General features: G+C 41.3%; 1 protein-coding gene across 2 annotated transcripts in view; it reads left to right on the forward strand.

Annotated features, from left to right (window-relative positions):
• Nucleotides 1-26,474, forward strand: part of RELN (reelin) — a 277,932-nt gene that overhangs the window by 48,816 nt on the left and 202,642 nt on the right. The window lies entirely within an intron of this gene.

The raw sequence follows: 26,474 nt of genomic DNA on the forward strand, positions 1-26,474 counted from the left end.
TCCAATCTTCCAGCTCAGGGGGCTGAGTATCCAGCAAAGAACCATTCCTAATTCTAATGACGAAGGCATGGAAGGTATTGACTACCCCAGTCTTTTCCTCATTCTTTACCACTGTTTCCCCCACATCCAACAAAGGAAAGAGATTCTCTTCAGTCCTCCTTTTGTTGCCAATGTGTTTGTAGAAGTATTTCTTAGAATCATACAATCCATAAGGTTGGAAAAGACTTCAGAGATCATCAAGTCCAACCTATCACCCAACACCTCATGACTAACTAAACCATGGCTTCAAGTGCCACGTCCAATCCTTTTTTGAACACCTCCAGGGACAGTGACTCCACCACCTTCCTGGGCAGCACATTCCTATGGCCAGTTACTCTTTCTGTGAAGAACTTCTCCTCACCTTAAGCCTAAACTTGCCCTGGCACAGCTTGAGACTGGGTCCTCTTGTTCTGGTGCTGGGAGAAGAGACCAACCCCCACCTGGTGACAACCTCCTTTCAGGTTGTTCTCTTTAACAGCTGCATCCAGAATGATTTCTAGCTGGGCTTTGGTCCTTCTAATTTTTACCCTTCAGAGCCTTACAACATCTTTGTAGTCCTCCTGAATGGCCTGCTCCTTCTTCCAAAGACCAAAAACCCTCCTTTTCTCCTTAAGCAGCAACCAAACCTCTTTATTTAGCCAGGCTGGCCTTATTCCCTGCCAACTCATCTTCTGGCACATGGGGACAGCCTGTTCCTGAGTCTTTACAATTTCCTCCTTGTCCCTTCAGGACTGCCTTCTCAGGGACTGTCAACCATTCTCTGAAATGGGCCAAAGTCTGCCCAGTGGAAGTCCAGTTCTGATGACCCCCGCCTCTTTCTTCAACAACTGAGAACTCTGTCTTTTTGTGATCTCTCCGTCCAAGACCGCCTCCAGCTGCTACATCCCCCACAAGTCTTCTGTTCACAAACAGCAGGTCCAGCAGGTCCCTTCCCTAGTTGGCTCCATCACCAGCTGTGTCAGGAAGTTCTCCTCTACACACTGTAGGAACCTCTGGGACTGCTCCCTTTCTTCTGTGCTGTTTCCAGCAGACATCAGGGAAGCTGGAAAGTCCCCCACAAGAACAAAAGCTAGCCATCACGAGTCTTCTCCCAAAGGTCTAAAGGATGTCTTATCTGTCGCCTCATTCTAGTTGGGTGGTCTATAACAGACTCTCACCATGCCTTGTTTGCCTTGCCCCTGAGTCTTACCCATTAACCTATGGGTATGGATTACTTTCCAATGCAGGAGTGCTTGCAAAGAGGCCTCTGGAGTTTTTAGACAAGAAAATGCCTTTAAAGATGGTTTTATATAGGCAACACCGAAGTGTTAATTGATGTGTCGGGACCAATTTTGGTCCAATGTAGCAAGTACATTTATTCAGGAGTGATGTTATTTTCAGGTCTTGCATACATCTGTTTATCTCCCCTCAGTGGCCAGAAAATGGTGTGGGGAAAAGTTAGAGCATCATTGAATTTAAATGTGATTTTTAAATTGCATTTTAATTTCTAATAAAATTCATGCAGGGAAAAATTTTGTCAGGTGATCAGATCAGGTATTTTTTTACACCTCTCATCTCTGGAATCCAATCAGGTATAGATTTCATTAGGAATATATTAAGAGATTAAAGTATTATTTGTGGCAGGCTGATGATTCTTATCTATAGCAGTACTTATTTGCTATAGTAAGACTACCTGAAGTGTACAAATTGTAAGTTCTTTTAATAACAAAAAAGAATGTTTATATAATTACATACACATAATCTCATTTATATACATGGGTATTTGTTTCTCACTCTCCTTTTCTATACTAATTTCGAATATTGGGTTCAACTGGTGTGCTGTGAGTGCTGTCAACCAGCATATTCCAGGTTTTCTCTTTTTGTAAGTAAAGATATACAATGGCACTTGTTACATCCATTTCACCAGCAGTGAAATAGGAACAATGATTAAGACCAAAAGTATCCTGCAAGTGTGATACCCACTTTATAACTATGAACTGACTTTCACAGATGCTCGTTGCTGCATACCAATTTGTATGTTTAAAGGTCCTATTAATTCAGTGTGGGTTGAGTGTACTCAGCCCTTGCACTTGCCAACTCCTGTATGTCAAACCTGGCACTCAGAAAATGAGATAGGACATCTGAGATTTTGGTGGAAGTGAACAGTTTTTTAGACCCCCTGGGCATACAACAAGCTTAAAATGCCGCTCCTTTGTGCACCTTTTGGTAGCCTGGGTTTCTGGAGGCATTGCATCCCCCTCCTTTTTCATCAGGACTCTTTGATCCCTGCACTGAGGCACAGGTCCGTGCACAGTATCTAACTAGTTCATTAAGGATCCTGGACTATTTTCCCAACACTTAAATCATATTTAAGTCTTAGTGTAGGTGCACTTCAAGACTCTGAATATTGGAAACTGAATCAGCTTGCCTATTCTCTAGAGTAAGCACAGAAATACAAAGTTTTCTGGGTTACTTATAAAAAGTAATATTGTGGGTGAGCTGATGTGGACTATGACATGAACCTAAATTCCGCTGTGAGCAAGTAGTAGGCAAGTAGCCCTAACAAAACTGATAGAACCAAATGTACCAGGTTCACTTGGGTTCTTTTATATGACACTGAATTAAGTAAAAATCAGACAAAATTAGAACAGAAGGACATGGGGAAACCAGATACATGGAGTCGGTCTGGCAGTTTTCTTGCATTGCAGTTTAGCAATTAAAATCAAGTCTGAGGCCTTGAAGTGTGTGCTCTGATATCCCAGGAGGCACCAGGGAGTACCATTTTGGCTACTTCTTTGCACTGTCCTTGTTGTATGGAGAAACATCTGCGAGTTTGCTGAGCTACCTCCTCTCACTGAAATCTTACCTTGAAATCCATATTTTCATTCTTTTCTTTTAATGGATAAATCACTCCTGATTGGCATCAATTAGAGAAATTTCAGTATGTAACCGAATTCTCATTTATTTTCTTAATAATATTTGTCTTATTTATTCACCAATTAACATGTGATCTCTAGAAGAACTTCTTTCTTCATTACTCTCTACAGACATGCTGGCAGAATAAAACCCAGTATTTAACCATTCTTGACCATTATACTACAGATAATATCACACAGAAGTCAAAGAAAAATTAGTTAAACCTTCATTGATTGCAGCAATGATAACAAAATACTTTCCTCTCAAAAGAGGAAGCTTTGAGAGCTGCATTCACCTGGATTGACAGGCTAAAGTTGCATCATAATTCTTAGCAACAGAGAGGTGCCTTTAGTAAAGCAAGGGGAAAAGGCAAGCATCTAGAAATGTAGGGCCAACTTGAAATTGCATCCTATGCATGTATGCCTCAGGAATACATGAAGCAAGTGTTCCCATGGCTGCTTGAACTTCACACTGCTAGTGTTCCTGCTTGCATTGTTTCTTGTCCCTTGCCTGTTTCTGTAATGCCTGATTGTCATGTGTTGTACTGCGACAGCCAGTCAGAACCCCCTCCCCAACTTTCCCCTTGTGCCAGGCCTATTATTATCCCTGCATTTTGTGTTTGTCAAGATGCAGTCACATCTTCAAGCTGAAATTACTGGGCTCTTGGACTTAATCAATTAACATGCATTGAAGCCTCTTGCAAATGTGAAATGGTATCAGGAAATGGTTGTTATTGTGATTTTTGAAGACAAGTTTGTAAACTAATTTCTGCCACATTATGACAAACAAATGTTGTGATCAGACTGCTTCCCCATATCTGCCAATTTGTTGTGTTTTGATGTGGATTTGATTATGTGGTGAAAAATCAACCTTACAGGAAAGCTGAGCTTAAGAGCCCTCTGTTAAGAACCTGACCATCACCTGTCCTACCAGCTGATTTCACTGTTTGCTTCTCTGTTGTCAGTGTTGTGACTGATAACCATTTTCATGTTTTCTGAGATGGTTCACATGAAAAATCTGCAGCAGATCTAAAAGGAATCTACAAATGACAGTGAATTGCTGTTGTAAGGAGTGATTGGTACGGTTCCATTTTATCAGATGCTAAAGTGCATGAACTAGAGAAGAAACCTGTGCCACTGTGCAGAGTGGTTGGAATCAGGGCTCACTGCTCTCTTGGTACACAGGGGGAAGGGCAGTGACCCTCTATGCCACTCCTGCTTCGCTATCCCTGGCAGGACTGGTAAGTGGAGTGATTATTCCTTTTCATGGATACACAGTCATGTTCACAACAGGCACCACAGCAAAAAGAGGTGCTTATTGATTACAGCATATTGCTGAGGTTAGAAAATTTGAGGTTAGACTGAAGTGAAAATTGTGAAGTTAGCAGAAGGCTCTTGTTCATCACCTCACAAGAGCCCGAGTCATTCCTAAAGTGATTTCAGTCAAGTCCTCTTTGCTACAAAATCCCCATGAAGCAGAAGTGCAGTCCTAGGCATGAAGTCCTTACTCTGTGGAGTAGTGTTGTTCCTCAGTTCTTCTCTGCTGGATTTTATTACTGAATGAAATCCATTATTCCAAGGCGATCATGTCAGTCCAGATGTGAATGCACCTTATTTTATGACATTCTTGAAAGAGATAAGAATGATTTGAAATGTCTTTAATGAAATATGTGTCCATGTTTTATTAGTTTATCTAGTGGTTTTTGGTGATCATCTACACCTACTGTCATATGAACACTGACTTTTGCTTCTGAAAAAAAAAGAAAATAGGCCTTTTAGTACAAAAGTATATCTTAGAGGTACTGAAAGCCTTAAACTAGGATTTTTTTACATTTATCAAGTCAATATGCTGTAATTCTTGCCTCATTTCAGCCTTTATTGAAAAACAACACAGTTATTAAAATCAGTGCAATTTATAACCAAAAAAATTGTTTTTTTTCATGAGCCATAGTTTGAGCTGGTTGAATGCTTGGAGGAAACAAATCATCAGGAGCAGTCCATGAGATACACAAGTACAATATCTAGCCTTATGGCAGGAAAGTAAAGATACTTTTGAGTTGTGTGAGAAGGTTGGTGGTTGGTTTTGGTTTTATGTTTGGTTTTCTATGTTTTGTTTGTTTGTTTTTTCCAGATAACGTCAAATTAAGTAGCTAGCTGCTGAAAGACCTGGTAGCGTTTTGGGAAGATGTGACATTGGTCAAAGTGCCCCCCATGAGTTCTAGCTTATTCAAATGAAACTATTTAAACAGTTACTCAACAAGGCTATTTTGCCATCATTAAAGAAGGCAATGAAGTATTTTACATGGCACCTGATTACTAAAGTCAGTATTTTCCTCCTCAACACTCTGAGATTTGCTGTGTTTGTTTCCGGTCAAATAACCGCCACAAATACTTTCTGACACTGGAGTCATACTCCAGTCATGTGGCATCACTGTCACCTTGATGTTCTCTGACATTCTGGAAAGATGATGTAATTATTAGAAAGCTGAATCAATAAATGCTGACAGCATTAGCTGTTGAGATGAAGAACAGGAGCATTAATCGAGCAAGTCTAAATTTAAAAAAATAATCTCTAAGAGCTGCTTTATCCTGCAAGTCTTGAGTTTTAGAAAGATCCAGTTTAAATTTTCAATTTTTATGTGAATAGTGAAATTGTTGAAATATTTCATCTCCTTGCTCAGCACATACATACAGGGATCTCATTATTTTCTCACTGTAAATGAAGCTTTACTATCTTTAGATTACATAATAAAGGGCTTGGTAGAGATTTCTCCTTTTTAACAACCTACTTAAATTAATCACTGAACATGTAATAAGTAATATCAAATATCACAGGCACTGGTGACCATTCAGTAGTCATAATTCACTCAAGCAGGCAGCTTTGTGATAACCTTTGCTTAAGGAGGACAAAGATGTAATGAACGCTTTAAAAAAAATCTTCAGCCATAATCTGCCAAGAGTTCAACCAAAACCAACTGGGATGTGCTTTAGCTTCGGTTTTCCCTGAGATGAACAAAGAGTGATGTGGTAGCTTCTAATTGAAATTTGGCTGAAGATTTGTCATGACTACAGAATTTACCAAATGTGTGATAATCTAAAGGATCTTTTTATCCTGGGAAATATTTCTGAGGACTTTACAGATTTATTTATTTTTCCACATTTAGGGTTTTCTTCTGTGTTTTCTTCCTAGATGGCTCTCCTCAGACTGTTTCTGAGGATCCTTTCTTTAGGTGCTTTGCTTTTGCTGTGTGTAACATGGGGAGCTTGGCTGGCTGAGGCAATCATACACAGATGTGCCTTTGGGTGCCCTGTTTTCATATGGCTGAGACTGAAATGCAAAGTATTTCTGAAAATGTAATTTTCTGACACTAGCTGCTGTTCACTCAGAGGATATTTAAAAGATGTCTGTTATTCAGTTATTAAAGGTGTGCAGTAATCCATAGGAAAAATGCTGTCTGCTACAAATGGGTTATGAAAATATTGGAAGTTTAATACAGAGAGGTTAATGGTTTCTCTGGCCTGTAGCAAAGGACTTCCATCTAATAATTAATATCCAAAGCATAATTTTACAAACCAGCCATTACGGCTTTTGTCCTGTAAGGAAAATGCTAACAAATTTCTGACTCTCCAGCAAGAGCCCTTCTTAGTCCTTTGCCAAAGACAGAGTGAGGTCAGCTTACAACTGGTGAATTAGCTTTGACTGTTCCATGGTTCAGCTTTACAACATCGCATTTGTCAGTAAAACATGGATATTTAATTTTGTGTTTCTGAAAAATAACAGGGATTTTTTTTTTTTTACAGTTCCACCTTAAATTTCATAGTCTCAGGCTGCGCCAGGGGAGGTTCAGGCTAGATGTTTAGGGAGACACTTTCTGCCTCAGAACTCGAGGTGGAAGATGAGGGAATTGAGAGCCTGTGGGTTAAAATCAGAGGGCAGCCCAACAAATCTGACATCCTGGTTGGAGTCTGTTATAGACCACCCAACCAGGATGAGGAGGCTGATGAATTATTCTATAAACAACTGGAGGCTGTTTCAAGATCATCAGATCTTGTCCTCGTGGGGGACTTCAACCTGCCGGATATCTGCTGGGAACTTAATTCAGCAGAGAGAAGGCAGTCCAGAAGATTCCTGGAGCGGATAGAGGATTGCTTCCTGACGCAGCTGTTAAGTGAGCCTACCAGGGGACAGGCTCTGCTTGACTTGCTGCTCTCCAATAGGGAAGGGCTAGTGGGAGATGTGACCGTGGGAGGCTGCCTAGGGTGCAGTGACCACGAGATAGTGAAGTTTTCAATATGCAGGGAGATAGGGAGGAGCACCAACAGAACCTTCACCTTGGACTTCCGGAGGGCAAACTTCAGCCTCTTTAAGAAACTTATTTGTAAAGTTCCCTGGGTACCAACCCTCATGAACCGAGGGGTCCAGGAGGGTTGGACCTACTTCAAACAGGAGCTCTTGAAGGCACAGGAACTGGCGGTTCCCATGTGCCGAAAGATGAGCCGGCGGGGAAGGCGACCGGCCTGGATGGACAAGCAGCTCCTGAAGGATTTAAGGGAAAAAAAGAGGCTGTATCACCTTTGGAAGGAGGGGAAGGCTTCTCGAGGTATGTTTAAGGAAGTGGTTAGACTATGTAGGAATAAAATTAGAGAGGCAAAGGCCCAGTTGGAACTGAAGCTGGCCACCTCTGTGAAAGATAATAAAAAGCAATTTTACAAATATATCAATGCTAAAAAGAAGGGCAAGAAGAACCTCCACTCCTTACTGGGCCTGGAGGGGAACATGGTGACCAAAGATGAGGAAAAGGCTGAGGTCCTGAACGCCTTCTTTGCCTCAATGTTTAACAGCAAGGTAGGAGTCCAGGATGAGTGGCCTCCTGAGCTGGGTAATAGGGTCGGGGAGCAGTGTAATGCCCCAGAAATCCATGAGGAATTAGTCCGGGACCTGCTGAGCCACTTGGACACCCATAAGTCCATGGGACCGGATGGGATCCATCCTAGGGTGCTGAGAGAGCTGGCAGATGAGCTGGCCAAGCCGCTCTCCATCATTTTCCTCCAGTCCTGGCTCACTGGAGAGGTCCCAGGTGACTGGAAACTGGCCAATGTGGTCCCCATCCACAAGAAGGGACGGATGGAGGAACCTGGAAACTACAGACCAGTCAGCCTGACCTCAGTGCCAGGGAAAGTGATGGAGCAGATTATCCTGGCAGCAATAACTGCGCACCTGAAGGATGGCCAAGGGCTCGGGTCCAGCCAACATGGATTTAGGAAGGGCAGGTCCTGCCTCTCCAACCTGATCTCCTTCTATGATCAGGTGACCCGTCTGGTGGATGTGGGGAGGCCTGTGGATGTAGTCTATCTGGACTTCAGCAAGGTCTTTGACACCGTCCCCCACAGTAAACTGCTGGCTAAGCTGTCAGCTCGTGGCTTGGACCACAACACTCTGTGCTGGGTTAGGAACTGGCTGGAGGGCCGAGCCCAGAGAGTGGTGGTGAATGGTGCCACATCCGGCTGGCGGCCAGTCACCAGTGGCGTCCCCCAGGGATCAGTGCTGGGCCCCATCCTCTTTAACATCTTCATTGATGATCTGGATGAGGGGGTTGAGTCAGTCATCAGCAAGTTTGCAGATGACACCAAGTTGGGAACAGATGTTAGTCAGTTAGAGGGTAGAAAGGCTCTGCAGAGGGACCTTGACCGACTGGACAGATGGGCAGAGTCCAATGGGATGGCATTTAATAAGTCTAAGTGCCGGGTGCTGCACTTTGGCCACGGCAACCCCATGCAGAGCTACAGGCTGGGGTCAGAGTGGCTGGAGAGCTGCCAAACGGAGAGGGACCTGGGGGTGCTGATTGACACCCGCCTAAACATGAGCTAGCAGTGTGCCCAGGTGGCCAAGAAGGCCAATGGCATCCTGGCCTGTATTAGGAATAGTGTGGCCAGCAGGAGCAGGGAGGTCATTGTGCCCCTGTACTCTGCATTGGTTAGGCCACACCTTGAGTACTGTGTCCAGTTCTGGGCCCCTCAGTTTAGGAAGGACATCGAGACACTTGAACGTGTCCAGAGAAGGGCAACAAGGCTGGTGAGAGGCCTTGAGCACAAGCCCTATGAGGAGAGGCTGAGGGAGCTGGGATTGTTTAGCCTGGAGAAGAGAAGGATCAGAGGCGACCTCATTGCCCTCTACAACTACCTGAAGGGTGGTTGTAGCCAGGTGGGGGTTGGTCTCTTCTCCCAGGCAACCAGCACCAGAACAAGGGGACACAGTCTCAAGTTGTGTCAGGGGAGGTTTAGACTCGAGGTGAGGAAAAAGTTCTTCACTGAGCGAGTCATTCGTCATTGGAATGGGCTGCCCAGGGAGGTGGTGGAGTCGCCGTCCCTGGAGGTGTTCAGGGGGAGATTGGACGTGGCGCTTGGTGCTATGATCTAGTTGTGAGGTCTGTTGGAACAGGTTGGACTTGATGATCCTTGGGGTCTCTTCCAACCTTAGTTACTGTGATACTGTGATACTGTGATACTGATGTTAGGAAAAAGTTCTATACAGAAAGGGTGATTGCCCATTGGAATGGGCTGCCTGGGGAGGTGGTGGAGTCGCCATCACTGGAGGTTTTCAGGAGAAGACTTGATGGGGTGCTTGGTGCCATGGGTTAGATGTTTGTGTGGTGTTGGATTGGTTGATGGGTTGGACGCAATGATCTTGAAGGTCTCTTCCAACCTGGTTTATTCCATGTATTCTAGTTGGGTGTAAAACCAGAATTGAAATACTTTTTACACTTAAAAAAAGAAATACAGAAATTTATCTTCTGAGATAAACTATTTGCAAGTAAAAAGGTTGGCACTTGTATGAATTCCTGATCTCTTCCATTCCTCCTTTTTCTTTAGGAAGGTGGATACTTCCTAATTACAGCCCCAAGCAAAAATGTCACCCTAAGGAGACTAAAAAATGTCAGCTAGGCCAGGAGTACAAAAATACACTGCAACCCCTTTACGCTCAGTCTAGGGTAACAGTCAACTATCCATACCCAGACATCTTCAGCAAGTCAAGGTTCCCTGTGTCATCATCTAGCCTCCAGCATCTGCCAGAGGAGAAAATGGGACCTCATCAGATCTTGTATCCTGTGGATGTCTCAAGCATTTCCAGCTGTCATTAGACAACTGATGTCATGTAGGGAATTGGTGTTCTAAGGTGGACATGTGTCCCACACCCTGGGTTGATCAGACCTGCACCATCTATGAGGAGACAAGACCTCTTGCCCTTTTGCAGGGCACACCTACATTGTTTCCATTGTCCTGCCCTGGCTTTTCTCCTTCGTAGACCATTGTCTGGTAACAAACAGCTTCATAGTTCACCCTTGGGAATAGCTGAAGTGCAACTGCAGTTTTCCTTTAATCATACCTTAAAAATTACAGGAAGCAACTTAAAAATATATTTAATAAGTAAATTTATTTAAGTGAAATTCTATTTGCTGTCACGTTGCTAACACAGGTTAAGAAAAAGGAGGAAAGATTACTGTTAACTCAGTCTGTTTTTTTTTCTTGCTGTGGAATTTGTGCTATTGCAAACCCTCTGAAGTGCTCTCTCAGAAGCTGGTGTAGAAGAGTCTCGCCAGGACAAGTGGCTTTTCATGCACTGTTTTATTGACTCACATTTGATGGTTTTCCATGTGTATTTGAAGGCTGAATTCCAGTCTCTAGTGAATGGCTTGGAAAGCATTTAATTTTGAACTGAATTAATTTGCAATTTCCAACACAGTTAAGAGAGGTTCCAGACTCCTGAGTCCTATCTATTGCAGTCTTGTGGCATGTTTTGTTTTGAGTCTCCTGTGCTTATCCAAGCTATTTCTTTATAAATGAATGAAGTGAACTATAAATATTTTTTAAAAACAATGGTAGTTATTAAAAAAGCCCACATTAAAAACACACTGAACTTGTGCTCACTTCCGTGAATCACAGTCTAACGCAAGTAATGAAAGATCCTCCTTTGTCTTTATTTTCATTGTCTTTTTAAATTGACAGTAATTTTTCTTCTTGTTTTACTTGTAAAAGAAAATTCAGAGCATTCCTTCTGTTGTATTTGTCACAGCTCAGAACAGGGAGGTCATTGTGCCCTTGTACACTGCACTGGTTAGGCTGCACTTCGAGTACTGTGTCCAGTTCTGGGACCCTCAGTTTAGGAAGGATGCTGACTTGCTGGAACGAGTCCAGAGAAGAGCAACAAAGTTGGTGAGGGGTTTGGAACATAAGCCCTACGAGGAGAGACTGAGGGAGCTGGGGTTGCTTAGCCTGGAGAAGAGGAGACTCAGGGGTGACCTTATTACTCTCTACAACTACCTGAAGGGAGGTTGTAGACAGGCGGATGTTGGTCTCTTCTCCCAGGCAGCCAGTACCAGAACAAGAGGACACAGTCTCAGGCTGCGCCAGGGGAGGTTTAGGTTGGATGTTAGGAAGAAGTTCTATACAGAGAGAGTGATTGCCCATTGGAATGGGCTGCCTAGGGAGGTGGTGGAGTCGCCGTCATTGGAGGTTTTCAGGAGAAGATTTGATGGGGTGCTTGGTGCCGTGGGTTAGTTGTTTAGGTGGTGTTGGATTGGTTGATGGGTTGGACGCAATGATCTTGAAGGTCTCTTCCAACCCGGTTTATTCTATGTATTCTATGTATATTGAAGAAGCAAAACCCACAGGAAAAACATGGACTCTGGAACTGATGAAAATGGGATCCAGTCAAGTGGATATTTTTAGAGGAAATACACATGCATGGTTTTAGGAGTTCCACAAGCCACATGAGCAAAATACTTTTTTTCACAACAATTTAGTAATAGTTCTAAACATCGAGGAACTTGCACTGTGACATTAAATCCTTATCTGTTTTGTTTGTAGTTTGTCTTGCAGTGTTTCCTTTTAAATATATTTCTATAGTTTTTGGATTGACAAAGTGAGAAACTATCAATCTAATTACAGCAGCCATGGCATTTGAGAAAGCAAAAACTGATAGCATGGTAGGAAGGCATAAGTAGTTTAAGAATTATTCTAATCAAGGGAAAATAGCTTAGAATCTTCATAAGCAGATTTTGTATATTTTGTGCCTCCAAAACCAACCCTTCTCCTACAATAAAGTGCATCAGAATGTAATGAAATGTTCTTTTATTAAAAACCTGGGGATTTGGGAAGAAAAGGATATGACCACACCGCAGCCAGATCATTGCTATGGCAAGTACTGCTTCAGCACTTGATACAGAGCACAAAAGGTGTCTGTAGTGACTTCTGTTTAATGGAGACAGACAACATTAGGTTGAGCTGCTGTTGATAAATCCTACCTTGATTTCTCTTTTTAGCTGAAGCAGGGCTTCCTGCTCACATGGAGTATAAGAGAAACAATTTGTTTGATAGTCAGATAATTCTGATTTTTGGCAGTCTTATCTAAATATTACTTTTTTTTTTCTGTATGAACCTTGGCATGAGTCTATTTAACCATGGTGTTTTTAGTGTAATTTGAGCTTTGATTTGAAAAAATAAAAATAAAAATGAATTATTAGACTAAGTTTCTAAAAGTTAATTTCTGAGATTAACAGAGAGCCTGGAAAATGTGCTGCTTCTAAGAAGATATAATTTTCTTGAGAGAAAGTAACTTAGTGAAATATTAACTTCAGGGCTTGGTCATAATTTAAGCTCAATGCTTGTTTCAGCAGTCCCTGCAGTTTGGGAGTGATGAGCCTGTTTTGAGGCCTGACCCCTGTGGTGTCACTGAGCTGTCCCGAGGAGGGCACCTTTGGGCTTGACTCTGGTCCCCAGTGCTGCAGAAGCTAGGGCAGTGATGATGTAGCTTGAATGTTGGCGAATTTAAGCACCTGTCTTAAAGCTGGTTAGAGTAATTTATCTCCCAAATTCCTACAAGAAAATTGTTTCAATGCTTCATTTGCCTGGTTATTTAAAAGGATCCAAATTACAGTAAATTTATTCAAGTTCAGTTTCCACCCTTTGTTCTTAAACTGTGATCATCCTTCGGCTTAAACAGCTCCTTTACTAACCCATTATATTTAGTGATAACAGTCATCCTCTTCCTATACAAGTTTTTCTATCTCCCTTTATGGCATATTTTATGTTCTTATCATCCTAGTAGTCCTTCTCTGCAGCTGTTCCACCCTTAGTGAATCTTTTCTGTGCACAAGCATTCATAATTATGTCCAGTTGAAGTGATGTCTTAGCAATGCTCTACCACTACTGTACTAATACTCCCCCCATTGTTACCAGAAATAATTGATCTGATACTTTCCAGGGCAATGTTTGCCTTTTTTTCACATTGGTAGCTCATTATCAGGCTGACTGACTAATGCAGATTGAGCTTTCTCCTCCTCAGCCATTTCTAGCTTATAGCTAAAAGCATTCTTGTTATTATCTACAGTGCATGACCTTAAACTTACTACAAGAGGCAAAGAATCCACTTTGTATACTTTTCCCCAGTTGTTAATCATGCTCTGTTTAAAAAGGTGCCTCATTTCTAATTTTAATGTGTCTCATTTGAGTTTCCAGGAGCTGGTTTTTAACGTGTCTTTTATTGTATGTCTGAAAATCCTCTATTAGGGGATATTTATGTTCAGATACTTATCTGCCGAAATAAAATTGACTTTCAAATTCAAGAAATTCTAACCTATAGAAACTGAACACTAAGTTTTTAGCATAAGGCATCATTTTTTGTTTACCCAGAAGGCATAAGGCAGATTAGCTTTTTTCCATACTGCAGTAGTTTTCAGCTTCCTTCTAAAAACATGAACCCCAGCAATATATTCTCTTGCAATTTTTGTCAATTTTTTGTCCCTACAGGCCTGTGAGGGTTTGGTTTTGTTTTGCTCTTTTTTAGGTACACTCAGATTACCAAAGGCTTTGTTTACCATATGCTGTGTGACTAATCTGACTCAGGATTTGCTCCCACTTACCCAGCTTCTGTATCATTCAGAAAGTGTCCATAGTTAGTGATTTCTGATCTCCTTCCAGATTACTGAGGCAGATGCTGACTAACAGCAATACTCACAAAAGTGGTGTTGAATGGTGATTTGCAAGGGACAGCTGGCCTAAGTGATTCAAGTTATGAGTGCCATAAATGTGTGTTTTGGTATTGTTTGTGACTATTTTTTAATATAGGGATATTGCATATTTAAGTGAAGTTCCTCAGGAAAGGCTAGAAATGATATTCTGAATGTAATTGAATTGGAGTTGACAGTTAAAAAGTTCTAGAATATTCTGGATACAAAAGTGTTTCTGTGAAAGCAGATTCTGTCATTATCCTGCTCTGCTAATTACCAATGGAGAAGAGCAGTTATGTGAAATTCAGGCAGCTCAGCCAGAAATCACTTGATTAATACATGCAGAATGATACATGTTAGCCAAATACTGTTTTCCTCTGAGATCCCATTAAAATCTGATCAAAGTTTGATTCCAGAATAGGCCAGTTACGTTTAGATGACGTTGAAAACAACAAAACCCTTCAAATAATGGAAATGAAACAAAGAGAACCAAAAACTGTCATGAGCCAAACTGAACTCCTTCTATAATTTTCAGCTAAATGGCTGCACAATATAGAGAAGAATGCTCTTTTGGTGATGGCACATTGCTATGAAAGGGTGTTTTTCATTCTTTGTGGGTTATTTAAGTTCCAGAAGTTGCTTGAGGACTTGACAGGTGTGCAGAGGAGTTCTTGGATTTTGTGAGCACATCATTCTGTGGAGATCAGTGACAGAGAAACCCCTCACTGGTAAGCTGGATTTCATGAGCCCTGGTTGTTGGTTTTGGAATTAGCTGTTTGACATTTTCTTGCATCCACTTCTCAAGAAGGAAGATGAAGCTAGCTCTGTTCTGCAGTGTTCTAGTGAGGTTTGTCATCTGGGAGCTACTTGTGGAAATGGTTGAATTGATGGACTGTAGAGGAAATCCAAACAGGGATATCTGAGGTTTACAGAAAGTGTGGAAGCAGATAGAGTAGGAACAAGACACTGAAAGGTTGAAGAGGTTTGCTGAAGGTATGGGTGTAAGGGAGAAGTAGACATGACAACAGATGAACTAAGAGAGATGAAGCTGTTCAGATCAAAGTGTATCTGCTTCTTCCTTTTAAAAAATTCATCCAAGAATTCAGATGCTGGGTTTGAGAGAGTTAGAACTAATGGTTTGTATGCATGAAAGTTTGTAAGCCACTCTTTGGTTCACAGTCAGAATTCCTGGAAAGTGCAGAAATATGTGGCATAGCTGCATTTTGAAATTCAGTATAGCACAATCCGTTGATGGTCCTTCAGGAAGGAGTGAAGAATGAGCTGTTCTTTGAATAGATTTAGGGAATAACCATGTGACCACATTGTGGCTCAGTACAGCTCCATGAGAATAACACAAGCTTCAAAGCAGAAGTGCTGCTATTCCTGCTGAGATCACTGGACCAAATAAAGGCTTTCCTTTGGGAAATCTCATCTGGACAGGAGTCTCAGAAAATCTATACAAGGGGCTTCTAGGATAGACTGGATTTTGAGCTATAGGTTAGGCACAAAAAGAAGTTTGTACTGACATAGTAAGAAGAGCTCTAGGTAGGAAGCTGTGATCAAACTCATATGTTCTCTAGGAGGGATACAACTCTAGCAGTATAAAATTATTTTGTGCTGTACTAATTCAGTTTGCCTGGAAGAGTAACTCTTCTGATAGGAAGCACACCTTTATCTGCAGCTGAACTTGGGGACATGTAGTTATTTAACTGATACTGTCTTGTCTAGGTGTTCAGCAGCTTTTCAGGCACAGCTTTGGATATAGTTGTGCATCCCTTTTTAATCAATAATACATCAGATTAAAATGATCCACTTCAGCAGCAAAGATTTGTTAGTTTCACAGGTTAATTTCTTGAAGATGATTTTCAACTTCCCTATACTAGCATCTTTTGTTACCATCACTATTTCAAAGCACCAAAACCAACCTCCCTTTACCCATCACTACTCAGATTTATCATGATGTCTCTTCAATTCAACCTTTTTTTTACTGGCCTTACTCCTCCTTATCAAACAGTCCTTGAGTAATTCATACTTTTTTCCTACTTACAAAGTAAATTAAACTTTCTGAGATATCTGTCCCTGATGGTATGATGCTTCTAAAATAATCCACCCACATTACACATCTCTGAAAATTGCCATTTGCACAAAGTGAATAGAATGAGTTATAAAAAGATTTTAAATCCCAGAGCTCTGCATCTGCAGGGAATTCTGGGGATTGTTTGTGCTCCATAATTCTTCTTTTCAAGATCTGCTTTAAATTGTTGTGTAACTGCATGGGACATCAGTTATAGGTAACCTTCTATGAAGCCCATCACAGGCACTTATCTCCATGCTGCTTATAAAAGGAGCATAATCATTTATTGTGAGAGGACTGTCTCATTAGGCAGCTGAAGCAGAGGTTCCAGTGGTAAGTAGGAGTTACCAGGGGCTAACTGTTCTGGTGTTACTTTGTATAAAAGTTTTGCAGCTTATCAGTAGACAACTTAAGCAGCTGAGGCCTAATTTGGAGATGCCCACATGAGTCTAATTATTCAGAAAAGTGATTTCTGCACAGACGGACTTAATGGTAAGATATCCAGTTCAAGTGGTACAAATGGCTGATGTGGGTTGGACAGATCTGGGCTTAGTTCACATAGTGTGAGGATATGTGTGTTTGTGTGTGTGAAAATGCTTTATTTGCTATTTAAAAAAAAAAATCACTTAAATGCATCATTTATGAAAGAACAAGGAAAAAAAACATTCAAAAGTTGGAAGAGGATTTTGTGTGGGTTTGGTCTTTCCATGATTATTATTTCTCTGTGGGGGTCTAGTTGTAATTTCCGAAGAGTTGTCTGCACTCTAATCCACTGCACAGAGCTGTGTAAGGAATAACCTGCATGTACCTCCAAAAATCCACCACTGTCCGTTTATGTGCAGAGTACTGGCAGCCCTTGGGCTGCTGATTGATTGCCAGGACAAGCTGCACCTCTGCTTGTGCACTGCTGGTATTTAGATATATTTACATGAAAAATAGGTGGAAAATCAATTGTGGGAAGTATTCCAAAGTGAAATGTGGTGATTCATTGAGAGAAACTGTAAAATAAAGACCTGGCAGCATTGTAAGCATGGAGTATACCAAAGTCATCTCAACCCCAATTAGTGATCACAAATGTCTTACTAGCAATATGTTTTGTGGAAGTGGGACTCGGCAACTCCTTGCTTGCATGGAGCAGCTTCCCCAGGAGGACACTGTGGTTCTGTCTTCAGCTTCACTCCATAATGGCCGTCTCCATTATGATTCACACACATGACAGTAGGCTTCAGTCTACCCAAGCAACAGTTTATTCAATACAGTCTTCTTCAGTGACAAGTAATACTCTCTCAGCCAGCTCTAAGCTTTCCCATTTTTCCAGATCAAAAACTTTTCCTTGTTTGGCCCATAGTTGTAGATCAGTTGGAGTCTCTTTAATCTACTCATCTGTGGCAAGCATATTACTTGCTAGGAATGTCCTCTTACATTTCTCTATCAATGATGAGCAAGATCCAGAAGCACTAATTCCACACACGAACCAACAGATGCTTTTCAAGAAAAGCATCAGCATCAGGACAAAGAACAGACACATAGAGAAGGGCTGGTATTTGTGAGAACAGATGTTAGTGTGAGACTGCAAAGTAACTGGAAGTTCTAGCAAGAAGTCATCTCAATTAGCAACTGTGGCAGAGCTGAGATTAATGCAAATTAGGAAACATGATCATTTTCTAAACTACTAGTCTGCCTTGAAGTACAAACAAACCTAGCTGAGACCTTGAGGTCCAAAATCGCATTTGTCTCTTTGGTGACACACATATTTTCCTGTTCATTTCAAGGTATTGCAAAACAATGATGAGCTTTGCTGGAGGGCTGCAGCTTTCTGCGATATTTCTCTTGTTAAGAGTACATTAGCAGGTCAAGAAGCAGAGCCATGTTTTGATCTTCATATTTTTAGCCCTCACTTTATATGTTAATGTGACTGCTCATTAGTCTTCATCAGTCCATTGGGTGTTACTTTGACCTACTGTATTTTTAAAAACCTATTAAAGACTGCATTAAAATCTTAGAATATTTATCCTAGGAAGGGGGGTTTGTTTGGTCAGAGGGGCAGACTTTCAGCGACGTGTTTGTTCATTGAACTGAATCAAGCAAGTTTTAAGATTAACTTCAAGCATCTAGTTTGAAGGCCCACAGCAGCAGCAAGGGGGTTCTTTTCCCACTGAACCCCCTGCATGTCACAGCCTGGATACTAAATCTTTTTTCCCACTGCTGTCCTGGACCCTGAAATGAAACTCAGCCCTCTTACAGACGATAGTTTCCTTGGTTTTGTCCTCATAGTGTCACAGCCCTGGATTAAGCTGTCTTCTGTCCAGCAAAACTGTGGGTTGGTTTGGGGGCCCACTGTACCCTATTTCTGTAGCACACTTCATTTTCATACACACTGTGGCATTAGCTGCCATCACATAGACAATGGCTAAGCTCCAGATGTGAACGTTGTTTTTGGTTTCATTTTCTTTTCCCCACAAGTGCATAGGGCACCAACCACAGAGGGGACTGCAGCTTGCTCAGGTCCATGGAGTGGCGTGCATCAGGCTGGGGATACAGCTCAGCCCTGTTGCTGTGTCAGCCCAGCAGCAGCTGTACTACAATACTCCCAGGACAGTAGTTCAAGATCTTGTATTGATCATGAAATGGCTGCAGAACTTTAGCCTTTAAAATTAAGTCATAAAGTGATCTTTTGAGGACAAAGGCTTCAATAATGGCAGGTTACTGTTTACACTGACTGCTCTAGGTAGCTTGCTTTTGTTTGCCTTTCTTGTATCTGATCTGGAAGTGCTTTTGCATTTTGGGACTGATAATGTTTTGTTTAGAAGAAGTAAGCTTCAGGCAAAGAAATGAAACACAGGATTACTTTTTTGCTTTCTCCAGATTCTCAACTGACAGGATGTGTTGTCAGAGAAATAAACATGGTAGTTTAGGCTGGATGTTAGGAAGAAATTCTCCATAGAAAGAGTGATTGGCCATTGGAATAGGCTGCCCAGGGAGGTGGTGGAGTCACCATCATTGGAGGTGTTTAGGAAGAGACTGGACGGGGTGCTTTGTGCCATGGTTTAGTTGATTAGATAGTGTTGGATGATAGGTTGGACTCAATGATTTCAAAGGTCTCTTCCAACCTGGTAAATTCTATTCTATTCTATTAATATTTTTAAAGAGTGTATGTTTATTGATTGGTTTGACTAACTTAGTTCCCTGTTGAGGAAACAATCAATTTTTAAAAATCACCAATAATGTCAGTAACATGTAATTATGGACAGTACAAGTGGAAGGAAGATGCTAGGTGCTGAGTGTGCCCTTCAGTGACTGAGGCAGTGACAGCAACATGGGCAAATGCAAAACATGACTGTGGGCAAAGGATCAAAATAGAGACATTGCATTACAAGGCCAACTGCTGCCAGAATACATTAAGCTCATTTAAAATAAAGAGAGAATCAGGGTTTTGCAGGTAAAGCCTGAAGGCAATTATCTCAATTAGTCATACTAGACTATGGAGGAGCAAACAGCACAGCAAGAGTCTGGGGTGAAGATTCACTAATTGTTTTTGGAAGGATGCATTATGGATCTAACCAAGATGTAGGTGTGCTATGGGAGAGGGCGGATCATGTACACTGTTACTGTGCTCTCCAGCTGATTTCTAATTGTGACACAGAAATGTTCTATTTCATTTTACTTGTGCTGGTAAGCAAAAAGGTTTGGCTGGCTGATGGTTCTGTTTCAGTTAGCAGGTCAGCATGGGTTTGTCAGTTCAGACTGCTGATTGTCAGTTTCATCTCTACTAAAGCAATCTGGGACAAATCCAGGGGGTCTAGTGCTGCCGTGGTGAATCATCATTGCGATAAGGAGAAGGATGCGGTCACTGCTGGCTCTGAGAATGAGTCTGATGGGAGTAGATGTCTGGCATGATAACAGTGTGGTCCTTCATAACATTTGTCACTGGTACAAAACTTATCAAGTGTTGTGTCTGATATTTGGCTCCTGGGACACATATTACAGTTTGTGGAGTGTGAAGGTTCATAACCATGGGATATTTTGGGGAAGTTCTACAAGAGTTGCTCATATGGATGAGAAACTCACAGCTAAAAGCAATAACAGTTAAAGCATAAAAAAGTGTGAGTGCAAGCCAGGGACAGCTGCTTTTTTGCAAGAGTAACTGGAATACATTTCTAAAATAGGCCTATGAATAGATAGTACAGAATGAAGGTAAGACCCTAACAGGTTTCTATAAAGAAAAGTATAAAAGCTGCTATTCTAAAAGATGCTGGGGCTCTTAGGAAAACATTTTAAATAGGTTTGGGCTCAAGCTTTTGAAAAGCTTTTTTTCTTCTTTCTATATTTCAGCAACATGGTAGCCTCTTAGCATTTACTATTTATAATGCTGCTGCTCCCTGTTTACTGTTACTAAATCTTCTTGCCTTGGAGCACTTAGTACTGCATTGCTTTCTGTGGAACACTTGGACTTCAGCTGCAAATTGCCCTCTCATCCTTCCTGAAAATGGTCACCCTAAACCCACCAGCACACTGTGGGTTTCACCACCCCCAGCCCTTTGACTCACGCAGCCATATCACACATCACACAAGGGACTCATTCAGTGTCTTGGGGAATTATGCAAATGAAAGGGGATATTCTCCTTCCCGTGCAACACAATTTCCATATGTGTAACTCCTGTTAGGTTTAATGAGACCAGCACTCATAAACCCCAGAGATGAAATTACACCCCTAAGTGGCTTCTAACAAAAGGCTGCTCAAAAGTTTTGATTAACCATCCCTTAAGAGCAGAATGGTAAAAGAGAGTTGAAGGAAAAAAAATATTCTGTCCTCCAGTGCAAATTTGCTTGGCTCTGCATATTAGGGGTTGTTCCTGCAAACCTTTCTGGTGAAGTGCTTGTTTCAGTAAATAGTCAAAAAATGTGAACAGAGAGCACCTCAGTGCCCTGACCTCAACTGCTTCAGACCTGGATCCCAATGTATTGAATGTATTTCAAATGCACACTGGTAAGAGATTGCTTTTTCAGAACTATAAAGAAAACACATTTAAATTTTTACACATATAGCAAACCATTACAAACTCAATACTTCTTGTCCCAAGTCTGAGTCGCTGCAGCACAGTGGTGCCCCTCAGGAATCAGATTGCTGTGTTCAGTCTGCAGTTTGCTTCTGCTCACAAAAGGAGTTCTGGATTTTGGTGACAGATTTTATTGAGTTGTTTGGCAGATATCCATCCTTTTTCTACTCTTCTTTATTCTCCTCTAGATGGTACTTTCCCCAATGTGGCATATGCTGAAAGGGTCTATTATTTAATAGCAAAATAGCAACATTAATGATGAAACACAAACCTATGACTTCAAGAAAGATAAAGGTAGTACTTTGCTGGTTTGAAGAATGTATCTGATGGCTGCTGGTCTCTTCCCCCCCACCTTCTTCATACTATTTAATAATTTATCAAACCATCCTGACCCTTAATAGATCACAAGGGCCACCAAGTGCTTTATCAGCCTGTTACATTCAATCAAACAAGATGTGTTTTTCTTGTGAAGTGGAATGAAATCATTCCCTCAGAATCAATCAGCCACAGTGCCTATTAGCTAGGTGGGTGCAGTTCACTTGGTGCCAGATGCTGCACATTTACTGTCTTTGAGAGGAACCTGCCCGGGTAACTTGATTACCTTTAACAGGCTACTTGCTTCAGTAGAAACTGCATAAGCTCATAACTATACATTTATGTTCATGTTGTAGAAATTGTAGTTCCCAGCTCCAGATACTATTTTGCTCCCAATAGTCTTTTGTAAAACACAAACTACCAATGTATTTCTTGGATTGGTGTTGGGTTTTTTTAGGAACAAACAAAACCAAAACCCAACAAAACAAACTTTTTTTTCATACCACTAGTTCTCCAAAGAACTTTAAGACTTAGATTTCTGTCCTGAAAAGGGCTCATAACAGTTTAAGAATGCTGCTCAAATAATCTTCCAGTAACTGAAAAGCCTATATTTCATTTCTACATGTGTTTACAGGTAAGGATCAAAAATGTCCTTTAAACATCCAGAGACTTAAGTAGTGTCTAACTCAGAAAATGTGGTCCGAAAGCTGCAGCTTCAGCAGACGTAGAATGGACACAGTGAATTTAGCCTAAAGCTTCTTTTGGGCCTGCACTTGGATTTCTGTGAATTGAATGTCATGCCAGTTACCTCCTAAATATACCACAGTTGCTCCTCAAATGATGTGGAGGGGCATTTGGCTCACCCTTAACTTTCAGGAGAGCACTGATTCTGGAGAAGTCTGAGAGACCTGTCCTATAGGGACTTTGCTACAAAGCCAGTCTCCTTGTCACTACCACCAAGCTATGTCACTTGTCCCAGCACTCTTGCATCTTAATAATGTGGTCTTACACACAATGGGAGAGTGTTAGGACCTCTCTATACAATTAATCCTCAGCTTCACAGAGAGTGTGTGCTTCTGTGAAAAAGATACTATGGCATTAAACTCTCTGCCAAAGTGATACCTTTTGTCTATCAACATCTCTCAGTTTTGGAAAAGAAAAATAATCCTACAGTCCTCCTCAGAAAAAAATCCTGGGTGCTACATGGGAAAAGTAAGCTGCAGGCTCTGGTTTGGCTTCTTGATCATGGCATTCAGCATGGGAGGTGTAATCTGACACAGTCCCGTTTGCATTATTCCCTGCTTCATAACACCAGGCAGAACTGTGCTTAGCTTGTGAGTTTGTGAATCACCCTTCAAGATGCTAGAGCATGAGTGGAAGGCATAGGCTTCCAGCTGTGTTTCCTAGGGGAAAAGACTGTTCCTAAGACTAGGTACTTCATTTTTACATAATGCAAAATCTAACTGGAAGGTGTCTATTTCTGTCTTAAATTTGTTATCTACTAATCCAGAATGATTGCTTTCCCCAAGATCCCAGTGTGAATTGGTTACTGACAGCTGTATTTTCTTGATGTTTAATAAATATGTTATGTTTGGCATTTTGCTGTCATTCATCTATAACTTTGAAAATGAAAACATGTAGCAGATAGTCACTTTAGAGGTGGCAAACCCAAAATGTTGTCATTCATTTTACACCTGTATTTAACATTAACATTAACTCTCCCCTTTAACATCTTACTCAATTCAGATAGTAAATGCAAAACCATCTGGTTTAGTTCTGGAAATTCTGTGGAGACACAGCCTCAGTGAAAGATTTACCAAAGACCTTGACTTACAGAGGAGCTCCTTGTATAAAATTCTGGTTTAGGAAAGTGTTTTTTAAGGAGGCTGTCTCTCAGACTTCAGAAGCAGGAAATGCTTGTACCTACATTAGATGCTTCCCAAATCATGTCAGTAGAAAAGGTCATCTTCTAGCTTCTGAGGGCCCCGCTGGGAGAATAATTCATACCCTCTATAGCTCTGCCTTTTGGAGAAGCTGCACAACAAGGTAAAAAGAAAAAAAAATTTAGGAGCTGCACTTGTTCTTGGCCATTTATAGACCATCTAAACCAGCATCTTCACATCTCACTCATTTTCCTGTATGCCACCTTATAAAAGAAACCGAATATGAATTAGCTGATACACCCCTACTAGTGTCTCTGATTATACATGTAAAGGTCGAAGCCATTTATTTGTCTTCTGACTTTACCTAAGATACCCCATTCAATATTTTTTTCTCTATCCCTGAATTTCTTGTACTTGAACCACCTTTCAAAATCTTTCTCTTCCCACAGAAGTTCTTTGCTTGTGAGTGTAGGTAATGCATTGAATAGGGCTAAGCACATTTTGCAAAGTTTACACAATAAAGACAGCTGCTGAGTTAAATCTTGAGAGAGACTGAGCATGTCTGGTTCCTCTCCTAGCAGTGCTGTTGGCAGGTACGAAGCATGTCTGGGATTTGAATGCCTGCACTGAGATTCCTAAAGTCTCAGAAATTTTAGGGTATGGTGAATCTAGAAAGTGCGGATGTCTGAGACACACCAGTCTGACGAGTGCACACTGTGAAAAACAAGGGAGAAGGAGTTCAGAGAGATGCTAACGACATCTTTGCATGTGGCACATTTTAGAGCTGGGGATGTGCAGCTGTGACAAACCTTTGAACGTTTCAGCATTCAGTAATGGAATTCAAACATGGAAGCACTGATTATCTGGGAAAGTGTTTACAGGGGTTTATACAGAGTGACCTTAAAATTTTAACTTGAGATTATTATTTTTTTAAACACTAGACTTGAAAGTTCACTGTTGCACTGGTCAGAGGACGTGTGAGGGAGTGCCTGTAGAACAATGTCAGGTTGAGCCAGGCACCTTAACTGAAGGCACACTCTGTCCTTGAAGCTGTCTGAAGTATATGTAGCATGTAGTTTTGTTCTGAGAGCTGCTGTATAGTCAGGTTTTTATTGTATGGATGTTTGGGGAGTTTTTTGAGCAGAATGCTGTTTCATGTTTGCCCTTTGATTCTTTATGGGGCAAACACTTGGTATGAGAAACAGCTTGCCAAGTGGGAGAGGGGATGGAGGACAAGGGAGGAGTTTCCTTTCATAGCAGGTGACTGCAAAAAAGCGTGGAAGCAAGAGCAGGAAATAGCAGTCTTTATCCTCAATTTAGCCAGCTTTTAGTATCAATTGCGTTGCTCCATTTTTTGCATTTTAATGATTTTTTTTATTCACCTTTTTAGTAGGAAACTTTGGGATTTGACCAAAAAGGTCTTTTAAGTATCACTCTGCACACACTGAAGTTTCTGTACTTAATTATTATGAAATATTCTGAAGACTCTGAACTCTGCAATTGAGTTAATGTACCCAGTAGAGGTCCAGTAGATGAGTGGTGGTTATTTTTATTGTAAAAAATCCTAAGTATAACTATTAATAAAACATAAAGATAAAATTATTATAAAATGTTAACATTGGAAATTTTTTTATTTTCACTGTGTAATTCATTGATTTTTTTTTCCATGTGCATATTTGAAGGAGTTGTGGGTTTTTTATTGTTTAGAATTTATTCTAGTCATTGCAAAGTTGGTCTTTTTTTAAACTGTAAATCAAAGGCAAAAGAAATTCTCCACAGATGTTGTATGTGTTTGATGTATGAGACACATTTTTGCAGACTACTGCCTGAAACCTAAGGAATTCATTAACTCACAAGCTGCTGCCGGGGAGGGAAGCAGTCACATCTCCCAAGCTGGTTGTGCCTATCCCTCGGCTGGGGGGTGTGTTAGGGCAGTCTTTGCCCTCACTTGAATTTGGCTGCTCTGGCAAAAGTGGAATTTCTTCAGACTGAAGGGCTGGTCCTTTTTCTCCCCTGACAGTGTCTATTATTTAATTAACCTGCTAAAGTCTGTATCTGGCTCTGTTTCCTGCTGTGCAGAGATGATGATAGATGAGAGCTAGTGCTCCACATCAGTCCCAGAGATCCCTTCCCACATCACTCAAATCACTAGTTTTAGCACCAACCTCAGAGTGACAAGCCCCTCAGCTTTGTAAAAGAAGCATTCAACACCTTTAAAACTCAGCAAAGCAAATCACCTTCCTAAATACCTCTCACCCTCCAAAGGAATTCAGGATAGACTGCAGCAGTGAGCCTGGGCAGCAGTCAAGAGGGCTTCTTTGGGGATATTAATGCCACCCCTCCCAATTAGACAAGTGAGGCAAATAACTTAAAATGGCAGTAGAGTGTGGTAAGAGATGGCCAAAGCTCATCTGCATGTAGTGTCTTACAGTAAAGGAGAGCAGTAGTAGGTATTGACCCAAAAAAGGGGCTCTGCCCAGGGAAACCTGAGCTTTCTCTGTGGCCATCCTGACACAACAGGCTTTAGGATTGCTTGGGGATTTAAGCTAAAGAGTGTAACTGCATGAATGATGAAAGACCTTGTGTGTATGCTTAAGTGTGAAACTAGAAAGATTCTAAGTGAGCAGGTGGTGGTTCTTTGTAAAAGATACAGGTATTTTGCCATCATCCACTCCCTCCTGTTATTTGTGGAATGATTACTTAAACTCACTGTGACTGGATTTCTCCACCCCAAAAATGAAGTTGATTGAGAATTTAATAGACTTCAAGATAAATAACATCTGTAAGCCTGAGCTACAGTCTGTGGTCCTCACCAGTACCTGAATGTGATTTCAGATGCTGCTTTTGATCTTTAAAATGCTAAATGGTTCACTTGTGAGAGAGAGCCTCTCTCCCCACACAGTGCTGCTGGCATGGCCATCCCTGGAGAGGCCCCAGGTGGAGAAGGGGATTTGCATCAGGAGGAATTCATCCCTCTCTTTACTGGAAATACCTGCCTTGAAAAATCCTTCCACCTCTGGATGACTGAGGGGTTAAAAGAAATTGCTGGGTTTACATTTCAGAAGAACTGTTGTCAAGTATAGTTGTAGAGGATTCTGAAAGGCAGAGATAGCAGAGAAATGAAGCCTGTTTGAATTGCAACAAAAGAAGAAATACCAGGCACTATAAAGCTTCTGAGATACAGCCACCAAGCTGTAGCTCAGTGA

Source organism: Dryobates pubescens, chromosome Z (assembly GCF_014839835.1).
Source record: "Dryobates pubescens isolate bDryPub1 chromosome Z, bDryPub1.pri, whole genome shotgun sequence".
NCBI lineage: Eukaryota > Metazoa > Chordata > Aves > Piciformes > Picidae > Dryobates > Dryobates pubescens.